Source organism: Lissotriton helveticus, chromosome 12 (genome assembly GCF_964261635.1).
Source record: "Lissotriton helveticus chromosome 12, aLisHel1.1, whole genome shotgun sequence".
NCBI lineage: Eukaryota > Metazoa > Chordata > Amphibia > Caudata > Salamandridae > Lissotriton > Lissotriton helveticus.
Window position 1 is genome coordinate 131473500 of NC_136073.1, and position 9910 is coordinate 131483409.

Here is a 9910-nt window from a genome sequence, read left to right on the forward strand (position 1 = left end):
CTGTGATAGCTGGGGAAAAACATTTGCGGCAGTTTATACAAGGTGCTTCGGCACCCCGTCTATGACTGCCCTGCCTGAAATCGTTAGACGTGTTCAGAATGATCACGGTCCAGAGGCAGCGGTTGAATTGGGTATGCGCCTGTGTGGTTCTTTTGAGATTGTAAGTGATCTCATTCTCTCCAATGTTAAAGGAGATGCAGTTAACTTTCAGGTGTCGAATGCTTTGGCTGCTCTGCCCGATGCCGACAAACCCCGCCAGTTAGCAAAGATTGTAGTGGCCGCTTATAAAACGATTGGCCGCACAAGTAGAGTTCTAAAATATTTTCCAGTAAAGGAGAAAAAACAACCACAGGGACAATCTGCAGTGACAGATGCCCAGCCCAAGTCCAAGAAACAGAATTGGCCTAAAAAACAGACACAGGGGAAGCAGACAACGCAGACACAGGGTACTTTTCCTGCAATACAAGCTCCTGCGCCACCCGAAAAAGTTTATGATTTGCGCGACCGCGCGATGATTAAATCGCCTGATCGTTTTCAGGGTTCTGATCAACGCTCTCCTCGTTCCTTTCAGGACACATCGGCCCCGAAGACCGGTGGAGGAGGAGGGGGTGGACGTGGACGTGGTGGCCAACAAGGACGTGGTCAGTCCCGCCAGACGGACGGCGCAGTGAAGCAGGAGGATTCTACGCCTAGGCGTCCGCAGTTTGCGAAAAAGAAGGTCGCAGCCTTAACAGCGCATCGATATGCCACAGATAGTGAGAACGCGGCTTCGGAATCTGACGTGGGCTCTGACCTTGCTGGACAGCGCGGCGGAGATAACCATAGTCAGAGAGGCGCTGCGTCCACTACTGAGGGTGACAGCGACTGATGTCTACGTTGTGATAGAAACAGCGGATACGAGACTTGCTCCCCCTGAAAGACTATATGAAATTGTCCTGTTAATTGAAGGTGACATACAGCGTACCGTTAAAGGTGTATTTTGGGAGACTCTGTCTTCTACATATGATATTTTACTTTCGGAGGCTGACTGGCCCCCACCTTTTGTGCTCGCGGCGCCGCGAGGGGAGGAGGTGATCCTACCCAGTTTCGCGAACACTGTCTCGAAAGAGCATGCGCAGCATTTTGCAGAAGAGTGGGCTCGGGCTCTCGCGCCGGCTCTGTACCGTAACCAATGTGGTTGGGATAAATTGTCGCCTTGCCACGAAATTCCGTTGCGGTCTCAGCCGCAGCCTCAACCTCAATATCCCATTCGGCGTGAAGCAAAATCTTCCGTCGCGGAAATCCTTGAACAATTGGAATATCAGGGAGTTATTGAAACGTGTGTGTCACCGATGAATAATCCCCTTTTTACTGTGAACAAACCTGACGGATCATATCGTTTGGTTTTGGATTACCGGCATTTAAACTCGCATTGCCGTAACTGTGCTGTACAGAATACCCACGGCTCTGCCCTAGTGGATAGTCTCGTGCGTAAGCGTTTCAAGACAACGCTTGACATATCCAATGGTTTTTATGCCCACAGATTGGACAGCTTTAGCTCCCAATGGACCAGTTTTACGAGCGCTGGAGTCCAAAAGCAATTCCGGCGTCTTCCAATGGGCTACAAGAATAGTCCTGGTATATTTACCGCTCGAATTGTCTCTATTCTGGAGGCACTCGACCCTGATGCTTTTTCGTATGTGGATGACATATATCTCACAGACGACGATATTTGGGAGCATCTGTGTCGTGTAAATTCTGTTGTTTGCAACTTCGCAGACATGGGTTACAAATTTAACTTTGCAAAATCGCACATTGCTGAACACACAGTGTTGTTTTTGGGCTATGAGCTCAACAATGAAGGTAGAGGTTTAGCTCCTCACTTCTTAGAGAAGTGCGCACAATTGCGCGCTCCAACAACACTGAAAAAATTACAGTCTTTACTGGGCTTTTTGAATTTCGGCAGAACTTACATTCCGGAATATGCCCAGCGTATCAAGCCTTTGTATGCTTTGATACAACCAACTTTCTCTAAATCATGCTGGCTGCCTGAGCATTCAGCCATTTTGCAATCCTTGCAGGCTGATCTGCTCGCTTCTAAATATTTACTGACTCGTGATAACCACACCAACCTGGTAATAAGAATAATTCCTGGGACGGTGGGTTTCACGTACCTCACTTTTAATGAAGGTGACACTGTACCTATTGCTTACAAGTCACACTTGTACACCTCGGCTGAGATGCGGTTTCCCACCGTAGAAAAGGTTTTAACTGCTGTACAGATGGCTATTCTAAAGGAACGAGCTCTGTCACAGGGGAAACGCATGCTAGTGGTAACACCCTGTCCTCATTTGGAGGCAGTCACGAAAGCCAGTGTACCAAATTCAAAGGCTTTGCACCCTCGGTGGATTCAGTGGGCTGCGTCATTGTCATCCACGGATGTCATGTTTATTTTTGACGCTTCCTTACGGTCGCAGGAGTACTTGCAGTATGAATTCGTTCATCCTGCTCCTCTGGCGATGCGACCTTTGGAGGACTTCCATTGCATCATTTACACTGATGGGTCGGCGCAGGTTGCGCATGGCTCTAAACATGCCTACGTTTCCGCATGCGCCATTGTGGTCGGTGCTATGTTGAATGATGAGTTCGTTTCCAGGGAAGTACACACGTTGCCCCTGGGCGATTGCACCGCACAATTGGCAGAGCTTCGTGCTCTATTACTAGCTTTGGAGTACGCAGATCCAAGTGTTACTACTCTAATTGTAAGTGATTCTTACTACTGTGTCCAGTCTTACAATGAAAACTTGTTCTTTTGGATTCAAAATGATTTTCATGATTCCAAGGGTAGCACAATAAAACATAAAATGATCTGGGTTCGAGTGGCAGAGCTTAAGGCTATGTTGCCACTCGTTTATGTGATTCATACTCTCGGTCATCAGCGCGTGGGAGTTCACGCTGTTGGCAACTCGCTTGCTGATGAAGCGGCGAAATCAGCAGTATCTACATACTTAGTTGCAGCAGTTACTAGGTCTAAAACCAAGATTGATAGCGACATCTTGGCAGCGATTGCTGCCTCTGAGAAGGGAAGTAAACATCCTGCGGGATTCCCTTCGAAGTATAAATACCACTTAAGTCCCGAAAAGGTTCCTTTTGTGACAATTCCTGATGTTGGGGAACGGCTGATTCCCAACTCGGATCGCAGAGCAGACTTGATTACAGCGGCTCATGAAGGTGTGGCGTCTGCGCATGCGGGCGTCTCGGCCACTGTAACTCAATTACAATTACGTTTCTGGTGGCGGGGACTGTACAAACAGACGCGTGATTATGTCCTTCTTTGTGACATATGCCAGCAGATTAAACCTTCAACTGCTACGCGTCCGCCTCAGACTCAGTTGTACATTTCTAATAAACCGCTAGGCTGTGTTTATTTAGATCACTGCGGTCCATTTTCATCTGATACTGCGTATAAATACATCTTAGTAGCAGTTGACTCATGCACACGCTTTGTGTGGGTATGGCCACATCGCAGCGCTGATTCACGGACTGTCATTAGAGATTTGCGTATCTTTATAGGGATTTTTGCCTGTGGTACCTTCCATTCGGATCAGGGTCCGGCTTTCGCCTCTAAGGCGTATAAGGATGCCATGACTTCGATGGGGGTCCAAGTCAAGTTTTCGTCACCCTACAGACCTGAGGGTAATAGTGTAGTTGAACGAATGAACCGTGATTTAAAGCAATCTTTGACAGCCCGAGTTATAGGCACTGGCAGAAACTGGCTGGCTCACCTCTATGGCGTGCAGCGTGCTCTTAATAATCTCCCTAGAAGGTCTCTGGGTGGGCGGACCCCATACGAAATGCTCTTTGGCATCAAGATGTACGTCCCTGACCTTGACGGTCTAGACTCTGTGGTTCGCGCCACTTCCTTTGACGCAGATGAACATTGCAATGTTTTACAGAATCTACAAAAGACCAGAGACAGTCTTGCAAAGGAACATTTGCCCTCCACTTCGGATGATGCGTTGCAGATCCCGGTAGTTGGCTGGCTACCCCAAGTTGGAGAACTGGTTCGTGAGAAGATCGACAACAAGAAAGAGTTTGGTCCCTCCTATCGAGCTCCAGTCCCAGTGCTTGGAGTGAAGGGCACAAGAACAGTCATTTTACCACCACTTCCAGGTCGTAAGGAAAACAGGTTTATTTCTATTGACAATGTCAAGATACACAGAGTGGCCGATTCTTCTTAGCATGACACCGGCTGTTTCCTGTCCTTCCATTGTGAGAAATTCAATTATGACCACTGCCTCTAATATTGAACCTGAAGTGGCCATCGAATTACCTGCTGTTTCCAGTCCATTATTAAATAATTCGCCCGGAACTAACATGGATGAGACAGACTATACATACCCTACTGATTTGTCCATGCCTGACCTGCAAGCTCGTTTAGCCACGGAATCCAGATTTTCATTTGACTCTGCTTCCCTTGCCTCGAAAAAACCCTCTCAAATTGCGGTATATGCTAGCCTGTTTAAAAAACATTTTTTGATTCCTCCTTGGATATACATTTGGCTGGTCCTTTTTTCAGTTTACCTTTTTATGTCAATTGGTTTTGTGTTTTATTTTTTTCGGATTATGAATGGACACTATGTCGAGGAGAGAACTTGCATTACTAATTTAAATGGAACATTGGCCCCACTTTCCTCTTCACATTCTACACACAGATTAAAAAGAGACTTGACTTTGGTTAACATCACAGCATGGCCCGTTCTGGATGGAATCGCGTGGGATGCAGTTCGTTTTCAGATTCATGGCCCAACGGAAGTCGTTAATGTTCCTAATGTACTAAGAGTTAATATGGGGGATGTGGTGAAACAAAACATTCGTTCTGATGATTGGGACGTTAATGCTGTGGAAAGTTTGTTTTCTGATTTGAAATACTATGCTGCTTTTGATGCTGAGGATTTATATTTAGAATCTGCTAATTATGGTGAATTGTTCTGTTACCAACATTATGGCAATCACTTCTTACACAAAACATCTTCCCGTAGAGAGACTGTTAATTTTACTCAGTGGGAACATTGCCCAGCTCCTACACAAGGGAGTTCAGAAACGTTTCTTAAAAAGTATACTTATTTCACTGACTTTAACCAGTCCAATCCCGAGTCCTTTTATTTTAAATTTCACAAACAGCCACTGTCCAAGGTTAGACTTACCGATACAAAATTGTTGTACTCGAAGGCCTTCCTAGATCAATTAGTTACTGGGGGCTATGAGTTATGGAAGGAAACAATAGACCTTAAATCAGTTTGGGGTTCAAGGGCCTGGCAGGTACGAGGCACTGAGGCTTTGCACCGTGCATGTCTCATCCCAAATCATATGTTGTTTTTAAATGAAACCATTTCCCAGACCACATGCTTTGGATTGGCTACATCTAAAAGGTTAAACACCCCGTCTTTCCCGGAGTTGGAGGAATATGAGAATTGGAGTAATTTTACTCAATTGTCCATTAAAGATATACAGGCTCTGCTTCTTAATTCCTCCTTTAACATTTCCAGTATGAATCCCAAGGGTTGGCTGCTTTGGCACCGTAGTGCTGATTCTTGCCAAAAAAGGTTTTTAAATTTAACTGACGGTTTTAAGACTGTTAGATCTGATCCCCGGTTTGATTTGAGTCATACTGTCACCTCTTACTCTGTGGGCAAGTTGTGTCAAGCTTGGTTGAAACATTCTACTTTACCTGCGGTTAAGTATCACCTTTCCAAACTGAATGCAGACGTGGATTTGAATGATTTCATTAAAGGCCCAGCTAGTGGCAGGTCGAAAAGGTGGTTATATGGGGTTTACAATGAAATTTGGAAACTGTCACAGATTGAGGCTGCTTCACGCCTTAGGGCTATTGATCAGGCGAATCTTGAGAAAGTGCTTGCAGTTGTTGACAATAGCATTAACGTGCTTTCCTCTAGAATTTACACATTAGATAATATTGTGTCGTCTGTTGTTGATATTGTGCATGATGAAGTGTCAGTATTATACCACGGTCAAAATCAATTGCGGTCAATCATGCAGTTTGCATGGACACTTCAGACTCTGAAAATGGGTAAAGTTCCCTGGGGATACATGAACGTTTCCTCTTTATTTGCACCGTTTAATTTGACAGACAAACAACGCTTGCTTTCAATGCGTGATGCTTCCTTTTCTATGCTACATATTGAAAGGTTGGAATCTTTACCTTTTTCTGTGGCAGAAGCCACTGCTGCTACGTGGCTTATCCACGGTTTAATAACGCTGCCTTTTGCTTTATATAAGTTTTCAAATTGTATGAAATATGTGCCAATAGGTCGTTTTGAACCCTTAGGTAGCGGTTTTCTTCATGAGGTCTGGTCACTCCCATACACATACAGATGTTTCAAGGATGAACAAGAAGTTTATCTAACAGGGGATGAGTGTACTGAGACGCCAGATCATTCTTTAATGTGCAGACACATACAGTTACACGGTTCATGTAACAAGGACCGACCGAATATGGCTTGCGTTTTACAGGGCACGCCAGTTCCTGCTATCATCCCCACGTTTAAATTGTTAGAGAATGGTAGTTATTTAATGCTCAATAATGAAAACTGTTGTGGTTTAATTAAAGGTATAGCTTTCATAGTAACAGTTAGTGAGCGAGTTATTTGCTGCAGAAATGTTCTTTATCCTCCCACACGTGAACATAGGGAGTCTTCCATTTGGCCACAGATACCGACCTTGGGAGCAGAATTCAGCGGCATGGCTAGAATAAGAGCTCTATTGTCCCAGAAAGAGGTGGCCTTGAGCTCGGCCCGTGAAACTTTCGTGCTTCACATTGCTAACACCCGTACGGAGGTTCAGGCTCTTTTAAATACTGATTTGCCTTTGCATTTCGGAGCCATGGTCCGTTCTATCTTTAACGCATCCTCCACAACGGGCCTAGCACATTTTTTTAAGGTTGTTAGCGGTGGTCTCGTGACTTCCTTTGAGAAGATTTTTGGAGTCATCCCTGCCTTCTTCCATTCTATTTTTTCATCCTTATTTGGAGGGTTCCCGTTTTTGCTTGCATTAGCGGCTGGCGCATTGGTGGTTTTCTGCCTTTTTAAATATGGATGCCCTTCCTGTGCAAGACCACGCTCAGCTGCTACTGACGCGGTTCCGCAAACGCATGCTTGATTATTATGGCACACTGCCGTTGGCGACTCTAAGCACGGCGTTTGGATTATCTTTTCGGTTCTCCTATTTCACCTGTGTCCAGCCTGTATTTCGCTGCCTGACCTGTGATTTCCTTTGGGCCATTGATTTGTGTCTCTGCGGACCAATATCTTCTGACGTCGATTTTGATCAACTGATGAGTCCTATCATTGCTCACGAGTTGGTTTGTTCTGACGAAAGGATTATGGCCTTGGCGGTGGCACATGGACTAATGGGTCCCTGGGATGTGTTGTCGGCAGCGCGAAATTTCTTGGAACAAAGTTTTCTTGAAAACCCACCGAGCTGTCCTCTGATGGTTATAGAGGATCCGGTGCTGGAAGATCACGTATGTTCCTTTCATCTTTTAAATTGGATGGCTGAACTGTTTTCGGATGAGGACAGTGACTTCCTCCTGGAGGCTGTTGCGGCTTACTTTTCATATACAGTCTTATCATAGACACTGCCTCAAATTGACATGCTGATTGATAGCATTTCCTTGATTTTATTGACTTTTGGTCAAGACATTTTATTTTTGCTTGCCTATTGGCTTGAGCCACATTATACTTGTGGGCTATTTTTTAGCATTAGTTTTTATAATTGAATTTTTATTCATGCTCGTTTATAATTGGATTCTGCTCTCATGTGATGGCACTTCTGTTATCTTATTTAGTCCGTTCTCGGATCATGGGGGGGTGTTGTATAGCTCCTATATATCCTTATATCGTGTTAAGTTAGCATAGGTACATTTGAGATTTAAACGCCATTTTTCCTTTCTTGCAACTTCTGCACACGACCCTTAATTGTTGACTTAGCTTTCAACCCAGTGGTTTGCCGTGGTGTATGTGAGAATAATATGTTATTGCTCTGATATCAGTTTTGTTTAATAAACCATGTCTGCACGGAGAGTGCTGAAGTTTCAGGAGCAACACGATATGGAATTGTTATGAGGTCTGATCTCCACGCCTTCATAGTCATAACACAAGTGCAGCCTTTGCCAACTTGGGCTTGAGGCAGGATTGATATTGCTTTGCACGAGAATTGTTAACACACTTGATGCGGTGCACATGCAGAGAGAGCTGGTGTATGCTGATGTGATTCCTTCATGCTAGGACACTAAGGTATGGGCCCGCCCTAAAACAACCCAAAGAGACCTTCTTAGCTAATAATATAATATATGTGTTAGGGAGGGTGAGATATAAGTGTTGTTAACTCTTATTTCATTACAGCATGTTAACATGCTGTCACCATTCGCTTTTTATGTCTTAGTAACTATGCTGATAATTTTGCTACTGATAATAAGTATACTTGTATTATCTAAGATACTGCGCCTGAGAAGACGGCATTAGTAAATAAACATTTCAAATGCACATGTGTCTTCTTTACTCCATGTTCTGGTTTGTAATGATAATATAACGAAAGAGTGTTCATGAGTCCCACGTACCCTGAGGTACTGTAAGTTCATGTTCTGGTTTGTCTAAACATTGGGAGTTTGATATGTCCAATGAGACACTGTAGCTAGCTCGGTAAGGGGTGAGTTGGTTGCTAAGGTAAGTTTTGGGACATCCTAATTTGCCGAGGTTCCACTCCTCTGTGCACAGTTCTGTGTGAGTACAGAAACCCTGCAACAGTATGAGTGGTAAGGGCTTGTTAATTTGGTTGCTTTTCCAATTCACGTCTGACAACGAGATGAAGGAACATTGGGGCATCAGACGCTTTGGAAAGTAGCCACCAACCTCAGAGAAAGAGAGAAAGAGGGAAAAGGCAGTATGAGGTGTGGAGAAAACAGCAGCAGGTACAAGGAGCTCAAATGAGATTAATGGCGCCTAAATAGAGCACGTAAAGGAACAGTTACAAATCTAAGAAAAGGGAAAGAAAGACTAGGAAAAAAACACCGAAAGAGCCTGTAGATAAAATTCTCTTCCTGGGACAGCAGGCTAAGAGAAATTACACAGGGAGCCGTTAAGCTTGTAACACGGGGAGAATAGAAAAGAAAATGCAGTTTTATGAAGTGTGTTTGCCTAATCCAGCAAGCACTTTTGTTTTATTTTTCTATTTGCTTCTTTTATTGGTAAAGTAAGTTTCAAGTGCATGAATGGTATGACTGAGAGAGCCAGGGTATAATAATTTGAAGTGTTTGCACCAGCGCTAATGTAGGACGAGAGTTATAGCAAAGATATGAAAGGGATAGCGATAATAAATATGTGAAAGGGCAATAGTGACCCCAAAATGAGCCACCTATTTATAAAACTGACATGGAAGAAATTCAAAAGGTTAACTTCTGAAATTGTAGCCGATGTTAAAAAGTTTCTCGTTGTTGGCAGGATTTGAACCTGCGCGGGGGGACCCCAATGGATTTCTAGTCAATTGCCTTAACCACTCAGCCACAACAACTGACTGTAAGTTTTGTGCAAATAATCTGTATGAAAGTTTTCAAGGTGTCCCACAGCAAATTCCTGATATTCTGCAATGCACTTTTTAAAAATAATGTTTTTTTCAGCAGGCACATTCTCTCCTAAAAACAAAAATAAGGCTACATCTCATAATCATGTGTGTTTAAATAATTTGTCGTTAGATTGTTTAAATATTTTAAAGGATCTGTTTTTAATAGACATTTTACAAAAACAACTGGTACATTTGGTAATTCTGTAAAAGAAAAACCCAACTGCCGTGACATTGCCAACCACAATGCCGTGACTCAGATTCGAACCGAGGTTGCTGCGGCCACAACGCAGAG

General features: G+C 43.9%; 1 non-coding gene across 1 annotated transcript; it reads right to left on the reverse strand.

Moving 5' to 3' along the window:
• Window positions 1-9485: 9485 nt before the first annotated feature.
• On the reverse strand, window positions 9486-9567 carry TRNAS-AGA (transfer RNA serine (anticodon AGA)). Its single transcript has one exon. It is a non-coding gene; the product is annotated as a tRNA-Ser (tRNA).
• Window positions 9568-9910: the final 343 nt, after the last annotated feature.